The sequence below is a fragment of the Trachypithecus francoisi genome, unplaced genomic scaffold, assembly GCF_009764315.1.
Source record: "Trachypithecus francoisi isolate TF-2019V2 unplaced genomic scaffold, Tfra_2.0 Lachesis_group1, whole genome shotgun sequence".
In the NCBI taxonomy this organism is placed as follows: domain Eukaryota; kingdom Metazoa; phylum Chordata; class Mammalia; order Primates; family Cercopithecidae; genus Trachypithecus; species Trachypithecus francoisi.
This window is the reverse complement of record NW_022681454.1, coordinates 52,348,626-52,369,390: the sequence shown is the minus strand read 5'-3', so window position 1 is coordinate 52,369,390 and position 20,765 is coordinate 52,348,626. Positions and strand designations below refer to the sequence as shown.

Sequence of the window (20,765 nt, the reverse complement as noted above, 5' to 3'; positions counted from 1 at the left end):
CCCCACAGCATTTTCTCGGTCTGTCTGGAATACCTCGGCGTTACTCCGACTACCCCAATGCATATACCGCATGAAATATCCTATCGTCTGTAGGCTCATTTATCTCCCTGACAGCAGTAATACTAATAATTTTCATAACCTGAGAAGCTTTCACTTCAAAATGAAAAGTTGGGTTTTTTTTGTTTGTTTGTTTGTTTTTTTGAGACGGAGTCTCGCTCTATCGCCCAGGCTGGAGTGCCGTGGCCGGATCTCAGCTCACTGCAAGCTCCGCCTCCCGGGTTTACGCCATTCTCCTGCCTCAGCCTCCCAAGTAGCTGGGACCATAGGCGCCCGCCACCTCGCCCGGCTAGTTTTTGTATTTTTTTTTAGTAGAGACAGGGTTTCACCGTGTTAGCCAGGATGGTCTCGATCTCCTGACCTCGTGATCCACCTGTCTCGGCCTCCCAAAGTGCTGGGATTACAGGCTTGAGCCACCGCGCCCGGCCCAAAATGAAAAGTTTTAATAACTGAACAGTCTTCCACTAATTTAGAATGGTTATATGGCTAACCTCCACCCTACCACGCATTTGAAGAAGCAGCCTACATAAAACCTAGAAGAAAAAGGAAGGAATCGAACCCCCTAAAACTGGTTTCAAGCCAATCTCATAACCTCTATGACTTTTTCAATAAGATATTAGAAGAATTATTTCATAACTTTGTCAAAGTTAGGTTACAGGTTAAGCCCTGTATATCTTAATGGTTCACCCAGCTCAACTAAGTCTTCAAGATGCCACATCCCCTATTATAGTAGAATTAATCGCCTTCCACGACCACGCCCTTATAATTATTTTTCTAATCAGCTTCTTAGTTCTATATATTCTCTTTCTAACACTCACAACAAAACTGACTAACACTAGCATCATAGACGCCCAAGAGATAGAAACCATCTGAACCATCTTGCCTGCCATAATTCTAGTCTTAATTGCCTTCCCGTCTCTAGGCATCCTATACATAACACATGAAGTCAATAACCCTTCTTTCACCATCACATCAACTGGACATCAATGATACTGAACTTACAAATATACAGATTATGGAGGATTAATTTTTAATTCTTACATGCTTCCGTCATTATTTTTAAACCCAGGAGATCTTCGAATTCTCAAAGTCGATAACCGGGTAGTCCTTCCAATGGAAGCCCCCATCCATATAAAAATCACATCCCAGGACGTCCTGCACTCATGAACCGTACCCACATTAGGTTTAAAAACAGATGCAATCCCTGGACGCTTAAACCAAACTACATTCACCGCTATACGACCAGGCGTCTATTATGGACAGTGCTCAGAAATCTGCAGAGCCAACCACAGTTTTATGCATATTGTCCTAGAGCTAATCCCACTAAAAATCTTCAAGATAGGACCTGTATTCACTTTATAAACATGCTGTCTACTCACTTAACATATCCGCTGTATAGCTGCCCCAGCATTAACCTTTTAAGTTAAAGACTGAGAGAAGTGCTGTCTCTCTACAGTGAGATGCCTCAACTAGATACTTCCACATTGCCTGTTATTATTATATCAGTAATCTTTACACTATTCTTTCATCATTCAGCTAAAAGTACTAAATATAAATTATCACCTACCGGCTACACCAAAAATAATTGGTGTACAAAACGATAACAACTCTTGGGATCAAAATGAACGAAAATCTGTTAACTTCATTTATTGCCCCAACAATTTCAGGTCTACCTGCTGTAGTGCCAATCATCTTATTTCCCTCCATAATAATTCCAACATCCAAGCACCTTATCGACGATTGGCTAATTGCTATTCAGCAATGATTAGTTCAACTTACCCTAAAACAAATAATAATAATGCATAGTGTTAAAGGATGAACTTGATCCCTTATACTAATATCCCTAATTATCTTTATTACCACAACCAATCTCCTCAGATTCTTGTATCACTCATTTACACCCCACCCAGTTATCTATAAATCTAGCCACAACAATCCCCCTATGGGCAGGAACAGTAATTACAGTCTTCCCTTTAAAACCAAAAACTCTTTGGCTCACTTTTTACCACAAGGCACACCCACACCCCTTATCCCCATACTAGTCATCATCGAAACCATTAGCCTATTTATTCAACCAATAGCCCTGAATGTATGCCTAATGCGAATATCACAGCAGGCCACCTACTTTTGCACCTGATTGAAAGTGTCACACTAGCACTATCAACCATCTCCCCACAACTTCGATTGTCTTTATAATTTTAATCCTATTGACTATCCTCGAGGTCGCTGTCGCCCTAATCCAAGCCTATGTTTTTACACTCTTAATGAGCCTCTACTTACATGACAACACTTAATGACCCACTAATCACATGCCTACCACATAGATAAACCCAGTCCCTGACCTCTAACAGGGGCCCTTTCAGCCCTCCTAATAACGTCTGGCTTGGCCATATGATTTCACTTCTACTCTGCCACCCTGCTAACACTAGGCCTACTAATCAACACACTAACCCATGTATCAATGATGGCATGATATGGTCTGAGAGACTACATACCAAGGCCATCACACAGTACCTGTCCAAGAAGGCCTCCAATACAGAATAGTTTTATTCATTATTTCAGTAGTCTTCTTCTTTGCTGGGTTCTTCTGAGCATTTTATCACTCTAGCCTAGCCCCTACTCTGCAGTTAGGAGGACACTGACCCCTAATAGGCATTGCTCCTCTAAAACCCCTAGAAGTACCACTCCTGAATACATCTGTGTTGCTCGCATCAGGAGTTTCAATTATTTGAGCCCACCATAGTCTGATCGAAAACAAGTAATCCAAGCACTACTTATCACAATCTTTTTAGTGTCTACTTCACCCTTCTACAAGTCTCAGAATACTTTGAGGCCCCCTTTGCTGTCTCCGATGGGGTCTATGGCTCAACATTTTTTATAGCCACAGGCTTTCACGGACTTCACATCATCATCGGATCAACATTCCTTACTACCTGCCTTATCTGCCAATTGCTATACCATTTTACATCCAAACACCACTTTGGCTTTGAAGCTGCTGCTTGATACTGGCACTTTGTAGATGTAGTGTGAATATTCCTGTACGTTTCTATTTACTGATGAGCATCTTACTCTTTTAGTATAAACAGTACTATTGATTTCCAATCAACCGGTTTCGACCATATTTGAAAAAGAGTAATTAACCTAACACTAGCCCTAATAATCAACACCCTACTAGCCCTATTACTAATAACTATCACATTTTGACTACCACAACTTAATACTTACATAGAAAAATCTAACCCTTACAAGTATGGGTTCGATCCACTGTCCTCAGCCTGCATTCCTTTCTCCATAAAATTTTTCCTAATTGCCATCACCTTTTTATTATTCTACTTAGAAATTGCTCTATTATTACTCTTACCATGAGCCCTTCAAACAACCAACCTGCCACTAATAATTAATTCATCCCTCATGCTAGTTATCCTTTTAATCCTAAATCTGACTTATGAGTGAACTCAAAAGGGGCTGGACTGAGCTGAATTAGTAGGTAGTTTAAACAAAAATAAATGATTTCAACTCATTAGATTATGGCAATCACACTCATCAAATGCCATCTGTCTACATAATCGTTGCATTGGCCTTTATTATCTTGCTTTTGGGGGTACTAATCTACTGCTCACACCTAATATCCTCCCTACTATGCCTGGAGGGGATAATATTGTCATTATTTATTATAAATACCCTTACAACCTTAAATATACACTCCCCCAAATGAATGTTATGCCTATTGCCGTGTTAGTTTTCACGGCCCGTGAAGCAGCACTGGGCCTTGTTCTACTAGTCTTAATCTCCAACACATATGGCTTAGACTACATGCACAATCTAAACTTGCTTCAATGCTAAAAATAATTATTCCCACGGTTTTATTACTACCATTAACATGACTCTCTAAGGGCCACATAATCTGAGTTAATGCAACTATACACAGCCTAATTATCAGCTTTATTCCACTGCTATTCTTTAATCAAACCAGCGACAACCTGTTCAACTATTCAGTGTCTTTCTCCTCTGACCCACTAGCAACGCCCCTTCTAATACTAACAGGCTGACTCCTGCCTCTCATAATTATAGCAAGCCAGTACCACCTATCCAGTGAACCCCCATTATGGAAAAATCTCTACCTCTCCATACTGATCTCCCTACAAGTCTCCCTGATCATAACATTCACAGCCACAGAGCTAATTATATTCTACATCTTCTTCAAAACTACACTTATTCCTACCTTAGTCATTATCACCCGGTGGGGTAATCAACCAGAACGCCTTAATGCAGGCACATACTTCCTATTTTATACACTAGTAGGCTCCCTCCCTTTACTTATTATACTCATTTATACTCATAATTCCCTAGGCTCACTAAACATAATATTACTAACACTCACCACTCAAGAGCTGTTGACCTCCCAATCCAGCAACCTCATGTGGCAAGCATGCATAATGGCCTTCACAGTAAAAATACCCTTATATGGCCTTCATCTATGACTCCCCAAAGCCCATGTTGAAGCCCCTATCGCCGACTCAACAGTACTCGCCTCAGTACTCCTAAAACTAGGCGGTTATGGCATAATACGACTTACCTTTGTTCTCAATCCTTTGAAAGAATATATGACCCACCCTTTCCTTATTCTATCCCTATAGGGCATAACTACAACAAGCTCCATTTGCTTACAACAAACAGACCTAAAGTCACTCACTGCATACTCCTCCGTAAGTCACATAGCTCTTGTTATCGTAGCCATCTTTATCCAAAACCCTGAAGCTTCACTGGCACAATTGTCCTTATAATTGCCCATGGACTTACTTTATCCTTACTATTTTGCCTAGCAAATTCAAACTACGAACAAACCCACAGCCGTATTATAATACTCTCCCGAGGACTTGAAACCCTACTCCCACTAATAACCTTCTGATGACTTGCAGCAAACCTCGCTAACCTTGCCCTACCCCCCATTGTTAACCTAGTGGGAGAATTCCTTGTACTAATGGCCTCATTTTCTTGATCAAATATTACTATTGTATTCATAGGACTCAACATGCTAATTACAGCCCTATACTCCCTCTACATAGTTATCACAACACAGTGAGGAACACTTATATACCATATCAATAATATGAAACCCTCCCTTACATGAGAGAATACACTAATATTCATACACCTCTTCCCCATTTTCCTCCTATCCCTTAACCCTAAGATTATTTTGGGGTTTACCTCCTGTAAATATAGTTTAATCAAAACATTAGATTGTGAATCTAATCACAGATGTCCACTACTTCTTATTTACCGAGAAAGCTTGCAAGAACTGCTAACTCATGCCCCATGTCTAATAACATGGTTTTCTCAACTTTTAAAGGATAGCAGTTATCCATTGGTCTTAGGAACCAAAAATATTGGTGCAACTCCAAATAAAAGTAACAATCATGTATACTTCCATCACCATAATAACCCTAATCTCTCTAACCTCCCCGATCATCATCACTGTCATCAACCCTGGCAAAAAGAACTCATACTCGCACTATGTAAAGACAATTATCGCATCCACTTTTATCACCAGCCTCCTCCCTACAACAATATTTACATGTCTAGACCAATAAGCCATTATCTCAAATTGATACTGAACAGCAGTTCAAACACTAGAACTCTCACTAAGCTTCAAACTAGATTATTTTTCCATAATATTTATTCCAGTTTCACTATTCATCACTTGGTCTATTATAGAATTCTCACTATGGTATGTAGGCTCAGACCCAAACATCAACCAATTTTTTAAGTATCTACTTATTTTCCTCACCACAATACTAATTCCAGTTGCTGCCAATAATCTCTCCCAACTTTTCATTGACTGAGAGGGCATAGGAATCATGTCTTTCCTGCTAATCAGCAGATGGCACACCCGAGCAGACACTAACACGGCAGCCGTCCAGGCAATCTTATATAACTGCATCGATGATAACAGCTTCATCCTAGCCTTAGTATGATTCCTTTTATACTCTAACTCATGAGAACCACAACTGATTCTCTCCCTAAGCCCCAACTCAAGTCTTCTCCCATTAATTGGCTTCCTTCTAGCAGTAGCAGGAAAATCAGCCCAACTTGGCCTCCATCCCTGACTCCCCTCCACTATATACATCATGACCAAGTGGGATATATTCTTTGAATAAAAGATGGTTCAAGCATGATCAACACAAAAATTGATTAACATAATACATCACATTAACAGAACGAAGGCAAAAGAAATCATATGACCATCTCAATTGATGAAGAAAAGCATTCAACAAAACTTGACTCTCTTTCATGACAAATCAATCAGCAGACTAGGAATAAAAGTAAACCACCAACAACTAAAAACCATATATAAAAAACCCACAGCAAATATCATGAAAGACTGAAAGGTTTTTTTTGTTTGTTTTTGTTTTGTTTGTTTGTTTGTTTGTTTTGAGAAGGAGTCCCACTCTGTTGCCCAGGCTGGAGCCCAGGGGCATGATCTCGGCTCACTGAAAGCACTGCCTTCCTGTTTCAAGCCATTTTCCTGCCTCAACCTCCCGAGTAGCTGGGACTACAGGCGCCTGCTACCACACACGGCTAATGTTTTTGTGTTTTTAGTAGAGACGGGGTTTCACTGTGTTAGCCACGTGTTAGCCTCGATCTCCTGACCTCGTAATCCACCCACCTCGGCCTCCCAAAGTGTTGGGATTACTGGCGTGAGCCACCGTGCCCGGCCTGAAAGTTTTTTCTCTAAGATCAGGAATAAGTTATAGATGTCCACATTCACCACTTCTATTTAATATACTACTAGAAGTCCTGGCCAAAGCAATTAAACAAAACAAATAAATAAAAAGCATCCAACTTGGAAAGGAGGAAGGAAAATTATCTCTGCTTATAGGTGATAAGATGTTATGTGTAGAAAACACTACAGGTTCCACTAATATCTCTTAAAACTAATAAATAAATTCAACAAAATAGCAAGATACGAAGTCAACAGACAAATATCTGTTGCGTTTCTGTATATGAACACTGAGCAATCTGCAAAGGAAATTAAGACAATAGTTTTGTTTGTAATAATATGAAATAGAATAAAATACTTAGGAATTAACCATGGCAGTTAACAACTTATACAGTGAAAACTACAAAGCATTTCTGAATGAAATTAAAGAATATATAAATAAATAAGAAGGCATCCCATGTTCATGGAGTGAAAGACAATATTGATAAAATGTTTGTATTACCAAAGACAATGTACAGATTCAATACAATCCTTATCATAATTGCAATGACTTTTTTTTTTCACAAACAGAAGAGTCCCTTATGAAATTCATATGGAATCTCAAGGGACCTGGAAGAGCCAAAACAATTTTGAAAAAATAAGAACAAATTTGGAGGACTCTTTGATTTCAAAACTTACTAAAAAGCTATGGAAATCAAAACACTATGATACTGGCACAGAAGCAGACATATAGACCAATGGAATACAAAAGAAGAAAAATAAACCCTGGCCTATATGATCAAATGATTTTTCACAAGAGTACCAAAACAATAGATATAGTTTGGATATTCATCTCCACCTAAATCTTACCTTGAATTGTAATCCCCAATGCTGGAGGCAGGGCTTGGTAGGATCATGAAAATGGATCCCTCATGGCTTATTGCTGTCTTCATGATAGTGAGTCCTCATGACATCTGGTCATTTAAAGGTGTGTGACCCCTCCCCCTACCCTGATTCTTTCTCATTTTCTCCTGCCTACTCCCCCTTCACCTTCCACCATGATTATAAGCTTCCTGAGGCCTCCCTAAAAATTGAGCAGATGGCAGCACCTCTTATGAGCCACTTAAACATCTTTTCTTTATAAATCACCCAGTCTCAGATATTTCTTTATAGCACTGCAAGGATGACCTAAGACAACCATTCAATGGGGAATAAACAATGTTTTTAGTGAATGGTGTTGGGAAAACTCAGTATCTGCATGCAAAAAAAATGAAGTTGGACTCTTAACTAACAACACATACAAAAATTAACAAAATTGATCAAAGACCTAAATGTAAAGCTAAAATTATAAAATTCCTGGAAGAAAACACAGGGCAAAATCTTCATAACATTGAATTTGCAATGGAGAAAATATGACACCAAAGGCATAGGTGAAAAAAGAAAAAATGGACAAATTGGGCCATGAAAATTAAAAACTTTTGTACATTAAAGGACACTATCAAGAGGAAAGAGGCAACCTACAGAATGGGAGAAAATATTTGCAAATCATGTATCTGATAAGGAATTAATATCCAGAATACATAGTGAATTTCTAAAACTCAACAATAGAAAAACAAATAACCCAATTCAAAAGTATAAAAGGACTTGATTAGAAATTTCTCCAAAAAAGATACAGGAATGGATAATGAACACAGGAAAAGATTCTCAGTATCACTAATCATTAGAGAAATGCAAATAAAAACCACAATGAGATAATAATTTTCACCCGTTAGGATAGATACTATCAAGCAAAACAAAATAAATATTTGTGAGGATGTGGAGAAATTGGAACTCTTGTGCATTGCTAGTCCAAATGTAAACTGGTATAGAGGCTGTAGAAACCAGTATGACATTTCCTCAAAAATATTAAGAATATAATTATCATATGATCCAGCAATTTGATTTCTGAGTATGTAAGTAATATAATTGAAGTCAACATATTGAAGGGATATTATATACCCGTGTTCATAGCAGCATTAAAATCATAATAGCTACAACATGGAAACAACCCAAGTGTTCATTCATTGACAAATAAATGGATAAACAAATTACAGTATATACATACAATGGAATATTATTTAGCATTAACAATAAGGAAATCCTGACAAATGCTACAACATGGATGATCTTTGAGGGCATTATGCTAAGTGAAATAAGCTAGTGACAAAAAGACAAAAATATTGTATGATTCCACTTATATAAAGTAGCTTGAGTAGTAAAACTCTTACGACAGAAAGTAGAGTGGTGGCTACCAGAGGCTAGGGGAAGGCAGAAGATGGGAGCTTATTACTTAAAGGGTATAGAATTTCAGTTTTGTAAGATGAAAATAACTGTAGAGATAGATGGGGGTAATGATTGTACAACAACATGAATGTATCCAATACCCATACACTTAAAAATGGTTACGATGGTACATTTTAGGTTATATGTATTTTACAGTGAAAAAATAAATAAAACTGCAGGCACTAAAATGCAAAGTCATCTAGCTATTCCAGAGTATGTTTTTGTTTTCATAGATTGTCACAAAACTAAAAAAAGTTATAGAATGCCCAGTTGTCAAATAATAAGTGTGAAAATCATCCAGATTCCCATACCCCAGCATGAAATGCAATGCACTAAAATGGATAAATAATTACAATAAAATATGATGTGTATTATGATAGGGAACAGTTCCCTTTACAACTCCATAGAAAAATATTTAAGGCTACTCAAGGGGAAGAATAATCTTCCAGAGGAATTACAGAATGAGTATATATTAGTTATATTCTCTGAGGAGAGATAGGTTTAGGCGGAAGGAAATCATATACATAAACCTGGTCCAAGATGGAGTCTGGCACGTTCTAAGAATGAATGGCTGGAGCTTAACGTATGGAGCAGAAGTGTAGAAAGAGACAAGATTCTAGGCTTCAGCAGGGACCAAAATGAGGATATCTTGTAAGCCATGTTAGGAAGGTCACACTATCTCAAGGGTAGGAGTTGGACATTAAAGAAGTTGAGCAGGACTCAACTTGGAATGTTAGATCACTCTGGCAGCAGGTAGAACAAGTGAGCCAGCAAATGAGTAACTTGACTAATTGTGTTAATGCAGGCAGGCAAGAGTTGATATTGGCTAAGTCATTGGCAACAAGAATGGATATGAATGGACAAAACTCAAGATAATTAACAAAGTGGCAGGGTCAGAAAATGATGACTACTTATGAGAAGAGCAAGGAATTAGGAATGATATAATAGCTGACTTATATAAAGGCTGATCAAGGTCCAGAGATTTCATTAAGCACTTTACATACATCATCTAATTTAATTTTCCCAATACTCTACAAGATATTTACTATTTTAGAAATGTTGGCTAACATGTCCAGGGTTGCACAAACAGAAAATGGCAGAAGTAAGGCAATAAAAGACTGCTCACCCCCAAGCCCATGCTCAGTGGTTATATTACCTAGACAGTCTCTTCTCAAATTGGGTAGATGGTATCACCACTGACAGAAGAAAATAGGAGAGGATGTGTTGGGAAACAAGCTGAGTGTAATTAAAATAGTTTTCAAACATTTTACTGGAAAGGGATGTTATATATAAGTTATCAGTTTTATTACCTAAATATTAAAAATTTTACTATCTCTCAAGTTAAATGGATCAGTGAATTAAAGCATATAATAATATGACAAATGGAAGTTAATTCTATTATCAGTGTTTCTCAGCCTAGCTGCAGATCAGAATCACCTGTAGCATTTTTAAAACCTGTGCATGTCCGTACTTCACCCCCATGTAGTAGATATGTGGAGCGGTATCTATATTTTTCTTAAACTTCCCAATGAGGCCAGTCCTATAAGCAACCATTGTATTCAGTTTATTGCAGTGTTTCTCACAATGAGGGGGTTGAACTAACTGCTGGCATGAAGAATGTGGGAGTGCTTATTAAAATACATCTTCCAGACCTAACTCCCATTCTTCTAAATCAGAATCTCTGGGAGTGATGCCCAGAAACCGCATTTTAAGTCTCAAGTGAGTTACATACAATGAATTTTGACAACTATTAGTATATGGTATTTATCTGCACTCATATTAAAGGATATTTTAGTGAAATCTATACCATTAGTATTCCAAACTTATACAATTGATACTATCCATTGGGGACATACCATTTCAGCATCTAATAATTTCCTGTTTCTTCTTGTTAACTGTTTAAAAATGTGGTACTTCATTGTTCATCATTCCTGAGTTAGTTACCATTGTGTGACAGAAAGAACATGAATCCTTGAATCATCAGAAACTAGTACTTGTTAATGATGTTCCAAACAATTTTGCATGTCAGAACTACACTATGCCATTCATAATAAATCTAGACCATAGCATGTTTACAGGAGCTCTTTCCAAATAAGGCTTCCATAGAAAATACGTGTCAGATTTGTTTTCCTGTGTCAGAACAACAAGCACAATATGAATGGATTTTTACTCCTTTGATGCTCCAAACTATTTCTTGTATAATGCCCAGGAACTTTGTCTTCCCTGGGGCTCACCTCCCAAATGTCTATTAGTTAGGTCTTTCTGTCATTTTCAGCAATACAGGATATGCACTACATAACTCCAGGGAGTAACATCCATACTGTGGTCTGTGATGTGCATCACGGTGCCGTTGATCAGAGCTATTAATTATAACCCAAGGGAATTCTTAAACTCTAAATTAAGCTTGTCTTTGACTATTTCCTTTTCATCAAATTAGAAAATATGTCTACTACTTGAAATGCTGCATGTAAATTTGTTGACTAAAATGACCTAAAAGTACATTAGTAAATAAAAGAAAAGCAAGACATGTATTTGCCATAGATAATACCATTAATTTAGTTCAGGAAAAATGTGATAAAATACTGGAGCAGCTGGTTTCAAAAAAAGCTTACATAATTGTTTAAACATTAAATTTTCATATAAACATAAAAATTCTGATTTTTCCTTAATTTGGCTTTAATTTGAAATGTAAATATTTAAGATTGGTTATTTTAGTTTTGACAGTTTAAGTGGATGTTAAGTAGATGATTTTTAATTCATTTTCAGGGTTATAGAGTTTATTGTCACAAAGTTGAGGTCCCACTTAGGAAATGGGTTTTCTATTACATACATATAAGTTGTGATCAAGGAATCATTGGTTAAGCACAAATTTTTATCAAATAGAGATTTCAATATAAAATTGCCACTTTACATTTACATTGGAGGCAAGAAGGTAGTATTTCTAAAATGTTTCAAGAAATTTGCAATAATTGTTACCATTTAGAGATATCTAAATTTTAAAATTCCTAGTTATGTTTTAAAAGTCACCTGCTTCGATTTTATTTTTGACATGTTTTGCTTTTCTAAGTCCACATACTTAAAGAGTCTAAAGAATCTAAATGTGAAATATTAATAACTGAATTATATTTTATGATTTTATAGTAATTACATTTTCATAAATATATATTTTAGCAATATTTTACATTACTCAGCATGTGATTATACAAAACAGATTTTGCAGTATTTGCTGAACATAGTAACTAAAGTGGATCAAATATTTCAAATACTTAAAGACACAATTTACAAACCCATAAACTTGTTTTATGTAATACTTTAATTTTAATTTCAGAATGAAGACAATTATATTAATGTTTCTGAGCCCAGGAATATATTAAATACTGATAGTTCAAATGAACAGTTGTTTATTTGGGAACTGAGAGCTCGTGAGACCCACTCACACTCATCTTTCCCTTTCCATTTCCCTGTCACATTGATACTTTATAGAGCCATCAATAATTCTATGGGGGTGGGGAAAAACAACATGTACTGGGCCCACTATGTGCACACAATAGGTGAGGGAAGTACTCTTAAAGGAAATGAGGAGGGAAGAAGAAGAGGCAAAACATAAATAAGAAAATTTTCTACTGCTTAGTAGCTCTAAAAAGCTTAATAAAGGAATATATGACATTACTGATTAAAATTATAAAGGGGGATTTTCTCTCCATTTCATGCATTCATTGTGATTCTACCCACGATAGGTGTGCTTGATTATTAGACATATTTTAAATAAAACAGAATTTCAACTGCAAGTAAACAGTGGAATTTACCTCTGCAAAGAAAGCTGTCTACCAAAGTATGTCTATTCTATCAAAGGAAAAAGCTTCCTCTGTAGATGTGAAATAGCGATTGATCTCTTTAGAACCGACGTTACTCCTACTATAATACACAAAACAACTTCATCTGAACCTTCTCAATTAAATCCAGGAGGGAATTTTTGACCCAGAGTAGAGTAAGAAATGAAAGCTAGAGACCATTCCAAATCACCGGCATATGACAGTAGATGGAAGCGTTCACTGGTGAGGTTTACAAGGAGAAAGGAGTATAAAGGTGAAGTTCCTTAAATCATTTCAGACAAAAAATACTTGCAGTTTGCTAATTGTATGTGTATCATATTCACATATGAATATGAGGTTTACAAGGAGAGAGGAGTAAACAGGTGAAGTTCCTTAAATCATTTCAGACAGAAAATACTTGCAGTTTGCTAAATTTATGTGTATCGTATTCACATATGAAGAAGCAGAGAGTTCAGTGGAAGAGGGGATGGGTTTTGTGTTTGCTTTTCTTCAAAGTGGATGTGTATTTCCAGTTCATTCACATTGGGTAACACTCAATAAATACATACTGAGTAGATGAACCGGTAAATATTTCTAAGACTCATTTGTGATTAAAAGGACTGTCTGAAAGATTCCAAGTGAGACAAAGGAGTCTTTAGGAAGCAGTGATGTGGTCCCCAAGGCGGTAGTCTCCTCATCTGTTAAGTGATTCCCTACTTCTTGAGTCCTTGTGAGGATGGCTTGAATCCATAAAGCTCTTGAGAAAGTGGCTGGAACATAATAAACCCTTGATAATTCCTGGTGTCATTAGGCTACTGTCAACGTTACAATATCTATTACTTAATGTGTGGTCATAGTGTTATGAAAGCTTTGAATTTTAGGTCTGAAAGCTCTCAATTTTGTGACTAAAGGAATTTTCACTAAAAATATCCAATCTGTTTCTGACACTTTCCCACCAACCAATTCAGTGGCTCCCCTAGACTAGTTTCTACTTAGAATTGCTATGATGGAAAAGGGGTACACAGATTTAGAATGTAAGTGTAATTTCATGCCCCTTATATTGGACTAATAAATTATCACTGATCCTGGTAGTCGGCGGACAGGGCAGTTCTTACACATTTCATATGTAGCAGGATCCAAACCTCATGGAACATTTTGGTTGAGCTGGGTACTTGTCATCAGTACTTGGATGAAGGAGAGACTTGTACCTCTGGACAATGGCCAGCCATCTACGGAGAATCAATGGCATAATAACTCCAAATATCTCTGTTGTTGTCTTGTTCTGCATGTTTTTTACATTAGAACTGAAAATATTTGTTCCTTTCACTTAAAATCTTTATTCCTTAAAGAAATAGAGACTTGTATTAAAGTCTAATATTCTGCCTTCCCACTTACTCTTTACTTTCCTTCACTGTCAGTCACCCCATCCAGTCACTCACCAAGTTCAGAGAATATCACTTTCAAATATTTCTTGAATAGTGCTTCTTGAATTTTAATCTGCACGTGCATCACCTGGGGATCTTGTTAAAATGCAGATTTTGATTCAGTGGATCTGGAGTCAGACACATTTTGTAAAGTAAACACAATTGAGTATAGCACTCACATTAAAAAAAAAAAAAAAAAAAAAGATTATTATGAGCACTCCAGAAGTCAGCTGTAATTGGCTGAGTGGTGGTTCCCAACGATATCAGGTTCTAATCCCTGGAAACCTGTGAGTGTCCTCTTATATTGTAAAGTTTTTGTACATGTAATTATACAAAGAATCTGGAAATGAAGAAATTGTCCTGGATTATCCAGATAGGCCCCAAATACCATCACAGGTGTCCTTATAAGATCAGGAGAGGGAAATTAAACACATGTGTGGACCTGCCAACACCTTGATAGGGGACTTCCATCCTCCAGAACTGTGAGAGAAGGACTTTCTCTGTTGCTTTAAGCCACCAAGTCTGACATATTTTTATAACAGCGTTAGAAAACAAGTGCACTAGCCTTAATGCCTTTCAAAGCAAACTACCCCTCATCCTTTTATGTGATTAAGACTTACATTCTTTTCTGATAACACTTTTTAGGAAGTCTGAAAGAGATGAGTGCAAAGTCCTTTCTATGATATCTTTATATTACTACACGATATCTCTTGCTCATTTTCTCCTCTTACTTTTCCGTTGAAGATACCCTTACATATTGAGCATTGAGAAATTTCTCTATTTCTGTATCTCAATTACTGGGCTTACTTGCTTGATTCATTAACTATTGCAATTATTAAATTGGTTCAGCACTTTTGCACTAAGCCTATGTATCATTAATTCTAGAATTTGATTCTTCTAAAAAATCCCTGGCTGCAACTAATATTTGAATAACACTTTCTAATAATATACATGAAAAGTAAGTTATTGAAATTTCATACTGTGTTGCATTCTATGCTGCTTGTAACAAATTACCACAAAGTTAGCAGCTTAAAAAAACATAGTGCCGGGCGCGGTGGCTCAAGCCTGTAATCCCAGCACTTTGGGAGGCCGAGACGGGCGGATCACGAGGTCAGGAGATCGAGACCATCCTGGCGAACACGGTGAAACCCCGTCTCTACTAAAAATACAAAAAAACTAGCCGGGCGAGGCGGCGGGCGCCTGTAGTCCCAGCTACTCGGAAGGCTGAGGCAGGAGAATGGCGTAAACCCGGGAGGCGGAGCTTGCAGTGAGCTGAGATCCGGCCACTGCACTCCAGTCCGGGCGACAGAGCGAGACTCCGCCTCAAAAAAAAAAAAAACAACACAGTTTATTATCTTACAATTTTGTAGGTCAGATATCTGGCATGGGTCTTAGCAAGCTAAAACCAAACTCTCAGCATAGCTGAGTTCCTTTCTACAGGCTTCTGGAAGGAATCATGTTTGTTGCCTTATCTAGCTTCTAGAGGTTGCCCACATTCCTTGGCTCATGGCCGCTTTCCTCTACACTCAAAGCCAACATGTTGAATTTTACCTGACCTTCTTCAGTAGTCACATTGCCCTCTCTAATCACAACTGGGAAAGGTTGTTCCTCTTATAAGGACCCTTGTGATTATATTGGGCTGACCCAGATAATTCAGTATAATCCCTCCACCTCAAGGTCCTTAACTTTAAGTACATTTTCAAAATCCCTTATGTCAAGGAAAGTGACATATTTAGAGGTTCTGGAGATTAGGATGCATACATCTTTGAGGGGGCATGATTCTGCCTGCTACATAGTTTTCAGTTACATAACCTAATTTTGATGATCTAGGAGATTTTAAGGTTTCATAGTATTCTTAGGAAACAAAAGACTTTTTGATTATTTTAATATTAACTGCCTTTATTTTGTAAAGTCACTCAATTGCAAAAGTTTTCAGTGAAAGCATTACTCCTCCAAACATTTTATCTTTCTGAAATGCTATTTAATATAATTCCAGGTTTTCAACTAGTAGTTTTTATAATGAAATTGTTGTTTTCCCTAAACTAGGGATGCATAATAATTTTTAATAGTATTATTAACAAATGTATTACTTAGTTGCTTCTGAGATTATGTCTTTTGAAGTGAATGATAAAATTGGTCTTATTTTTATAAATTAGAAAACTGAGTGAAAAGATTAGTTTTTATCAGTGCCTATTAAGAGAAAAGAAAAGCTAAAATTAGAGTTCATAGATATTTTACCTATAATTCTTCTTATAGTTCATTAAATTCCACTGTACCAACTTAGTGATTCATTGTATTTTTTAAACTTCTCTCTTTTAAATTATACTTTTAGTTCTGGGATACACATACAGAACGTGCAGGTTTGTTACAAAGGTATACATGTGCCATGGTGGTTTGCTGCACCCATCAGCCTGTCATCTACATTAGTTATTCCTTCTAATGCTATCTTTCTCCTAGCCCCCCAACCCCTGACAGGCCCTAGTGTGTGATGTTCCCCTCCCTGTGTCCATGTGTTCCCATTGTTCACCTCCCACTTACCAGAGAGAACATGTGGTGTTTGGTTTTCTATTCCTTTGTTAGTTTGCTGAGAATAATGATTTCCAGCTTCATCCATGTCCCTGCAAAGGACATGAACTCATTCATTTTTATGGCTGCATAGTGTTCCATGGTGTATATGTGCCACATTTTCTTTATCCAGTCTATCATTGATGCACATTTGGGTTGGCTCCAAGTCTTTGCTATTGTGAATAGTGCTGCAATAAGCATACGTGTGCATGCATCTTTATAGTAGAATGACTTATAATCCTTTGGGTAAATACCCAGTAATGGGATTGCTGGGTCAAATGGTATTTCTGGTTCTGAAACCTTGAGGAATCACCCTCCTGTCTTCCACAGTGGTTAAACTAATTTACACTTCCAGCAACCATGTAAAAGCTTTCCTATTTCTCCATATCCTCTCCAGCATGTGTTGTTTCCTTTTTAATGATCGCCATTCTAACTGGCGTGAAATGGTATCTCATTGTGGTTTTAATTTTCATTTATCTAATGACCAGTGATGATGAACTTTTTTCCATATGTTTGCTGGCCACATAAATGTCTTCTCTTGAGAAGTGTCCTTAACCCACTTTTTGATGGGGTTGTCTGTTTTTTCTTGTAAATTTGTTTAAGTTCCTTGTAGATTCTGGATATTAGGCCTTTGTCAGATGGATAGATTGCTAAATTTTCTCCCGTTCTGTAGGTTGCTTGTTCACGCTGATGATAGTTTTTTTTTTGCTGTGCAGAAGCTCTTTAGTTTAAGTAGATCCCATTTATCAGTTCTGGCTTTTGTTGCCATTGCTTTTGGTGTTTTAGTCATGAAGTCTTTGCCCACGCTTATGTCCTTAATGGTATTGCCTAGGTTTTCTTCTAGGGTTTTATGGTTTTAGGTCTTATGTTTAAGTCTTTAATCCATCTTGAGTTAATTTTTGTATAATGTATGAGATAGGGGTCCAGTTTAAGTTTTCTGCATATGGCTTGCCCATTTTCCCAACACCATTTATGAAATGGGGACTCCTTTGCTCATTGCTTGCTTTTTGTCAGGTTTGTCAAAGATCAGATGGTTGTAGATGTGAGGTCTTATTCTGGAGGTCTCTGTTCTGTTCCTTTGGTCTATATATCTGTTTTGGTATCAGTACCATGCTGTTTTGGTTAATGTAGCCTTGTAGTATAGTTTGAAGTCAGGCAGTCTGATGCCTCCAGCTTTGTTCTTTTTGCTTAGGATTGTTTTGGCTATATGGGCCCTTTTTGGCTCCATATGAAATTTAAAGTGTTTTTTTCTAATTATGTGAAGAAAGCCAATGTATTTTTTAACATATTGAGTGGATGTGTTGCCTAAACATTAGAAAAAAGTAGGAACTCTTATCTGCTGATTTTGTTGATATGTGGATACTTCTGTTTCAAATCCTTGAATTCATCAAAATCCATTTGCATTATACTTTTACAATGAGCCTAGACTGATTGTCCTAGACAACAGTGATACATTTCTTTTCCCAAAGACACACTGCTTATTTAGTTTATCGTTCTTTTAGTGCATATGAGCTGCTTTGAATTGTTCCTCAACTGCCTTGAATTGTTTATTGCCTTTTATATGAATTAAATATTTCCTTCCAAAAAAATTGTGAACCGCTTGGTGTCAAATGATATACACTATGCTTTTTCATATTCCTTTTGTACCTATTATACTGTCTTTCCCATTGTAGGTATTTATGGTATATTTGTTAATTGATCAGCAGTATCAAATCCTCATCATTATGTTCAGCATCATCGCAAAGCATGTCCTGATCAAATGATAAGTTGTCTAGAATATTGTCTAGAATGTCCTTAAAAACACTTACTATATATTATTCCCCTGTCATACATGGGGAAGGAAATACTGTCTCTTGTTCTGGTGAATGCATGGACCAATTCGAAGCACAAAAAGGCTGTGTGAACAAATATAAATTTCAGGAGACTGAAAGATTTGGCAGGTTTGCTTCCCTCTCCCTCAAGCCTTTAATGGCAGCCTAACTTGAGGCAGGCCATGTCATCTCTGGCCATAACTGTTTTCTCATCTGTAAAGTGACCACTACAGCAATTTCTTTCCTGCATACCCTATTGCTAGAATAAGCAAATAGAAGATAATTCACTTTAAAAAGGTAAATTCCTCATAAAAATCAAATTATTATTCATGGTTATCTCAAAGCCACATTCACTGATGAGAATTTGCAAGGGGACAAACTTTGTTAAAAAAAAAAAGGGGGGGATACTCTCTGTGGAATTCCCATTTTAACAGTCCCCCTGAATGTCTTTTAAGGTAATAAAAGCCCCTGATTGGCTTTGCATAGCCCATATGCCTTTCTTGTGTCTGAGACCTTGAAGTCCCTAGGAAACATCCAAGAAATGACCAAGGTTCTAGCAAGGAAAAAGAGGCCCACTCTGAAGCCTAGTATGTCTTAATTTATTTTTGTGTCTACTCTACAGATAATGAAACTGCTTTATAGGATTTTGTTGTGAGTTGTAAATGAGATAATTCTTGTGAAAACCCATATGCAAAAACATTGTTTTTAGTAGCTTAACTTAGAAGAATCTGAAACAGTTCATGTCAGAAATTTGCTTTGTTGTTATTAATAAGAAGCATCTTTTTGTGAAAAATGTATGAATTTTACACTTTAGATTTGAGTGATCCACACATTCAAATTAAGTTACCCATATTCAGAATATGTAACTTGAACTAGATGGTATATGTTGTGTTCTCATCTTTAATAATTAAGTACAGCATCAGCTACTTCTAAGGGTACATCTATCAGAAGTGTTTACCATGTTGATAGGTGTGACTCAAATGGTAAACAAAAGACAGAAAGAACTTAGATGACATGAGATTTAAAGTGACATCAATGAAAGTAGGTAAGTTGGAGTTTTGTCTTACAGGTAAATGTTACGGGGTTACTTTGGCTTAGTTATCATGGTTAAGAACAAAATTATTTTACATGGGCAGATAAGAAAGATAAACACACAATTTTTTTTATCTTCAGATCACAATTTTATATGTGTACAATGCCCTTAAACCACATCCTGCATGTTTTGGATTTCAGAGACTTTAAGATTAAGGGTAGTTCTTTTTATCTGATGCTTATTCTCATGGTTTGTTTTGATTTTTTTTTCCCTAGCATGATACATAAGAGTTTTGAATTGTTTAAAGATCCTTCTGGACTTATGAGCAAAGGAAGGAGAGGATTAAGATGATCTTATTTTTATTTCATATTTATTAAGCACCTTAAGTTATTTCAGGATTTTTAGAAAATGCCAAACTAAAATAGCCTCCAAATAATTGGTTTTGCCTCTTAGAAGAATCATTCAAATGTCTCTTTGGTCCCACCTCCTTTCTTTTACGTATGAGGAAATTTAGTCACAAAGAGCTTAAGTGAGTTATCTCTTGTCAGATAGCTGGCTCATGACAAAACTGAAAGTAGATGTTTTCACTTTCATCCAGTTGAGAGTCCCTCCACTATACCAAACTGCCACTCAGGACAACTAAATATTTCCAATAAAGAAAGATGTATAATTACATACTAGAATGTAAGAACATTAAAGGTAGAAATAATCTTATTCATCCATGTGCCCAGCACACAGTAACAATAAGCACTTTATAAATATATGTTGAATAATTGAAATGTTAACCAGCACTCATTTCACTATATCACATGGCATAAGGAATCAGTGCATCATCTTTCACTGAGGTAAGCATCTTAAATGAAGATCTAGCTATTCATTTAGCCTAAACTCTGTGGTCTCACTGGTAATAAGGGCACTAAACTCCACCTATCTAGGAGAGAACAACCTCTAGAGTACTAGTCTTGAAAATCCTAATTTCAAAGTGACCATACAAAAGTTCCTGTACAAATACCATTTTATAACTCATCGCTTTCATGTTCC

The 20,765-nt window shown here is 36.7% G+C and overlaps 1 protein-coding gene, 1 long non-coding RNA gene and 2 pseudogenes across 2 annotated transcripts in view; 3 read left to right on the top strand and 1 right to left on the bottom strand.

The window, feature by feature from the left end:
* CFAP299 (cilia and flagella associated protein 299) overlaps positions 1-20,765 on the top strand; it is a 662,518-nt gene that overhangs the window by 526,023 nt on the left and 115,730 nt on the right. The gene's annotated exons all lie outside the window — the stretch shown is intronic.
* LOC117085407 lies at positions 529-1,419 on the top strand (annotated as a pseudogene).
* On the top strand, positions 1,679-2,573 carry LOC117085408 (annotated as a pseudogene).
* LOC117085412 lies at positions 4,490-6,346 on the bottom strand. Its single transcript, XR_004437947.1, has 3 exons — positions 6,336-6,346; positions 5,501-5,508; positions 4,490-4,633 (listed from the first exon to the last, which is right to left on the bottom strand). It is a non-coding gene; the product is annotated as an uncharacterized LOC117085412 (long non-coding RNA).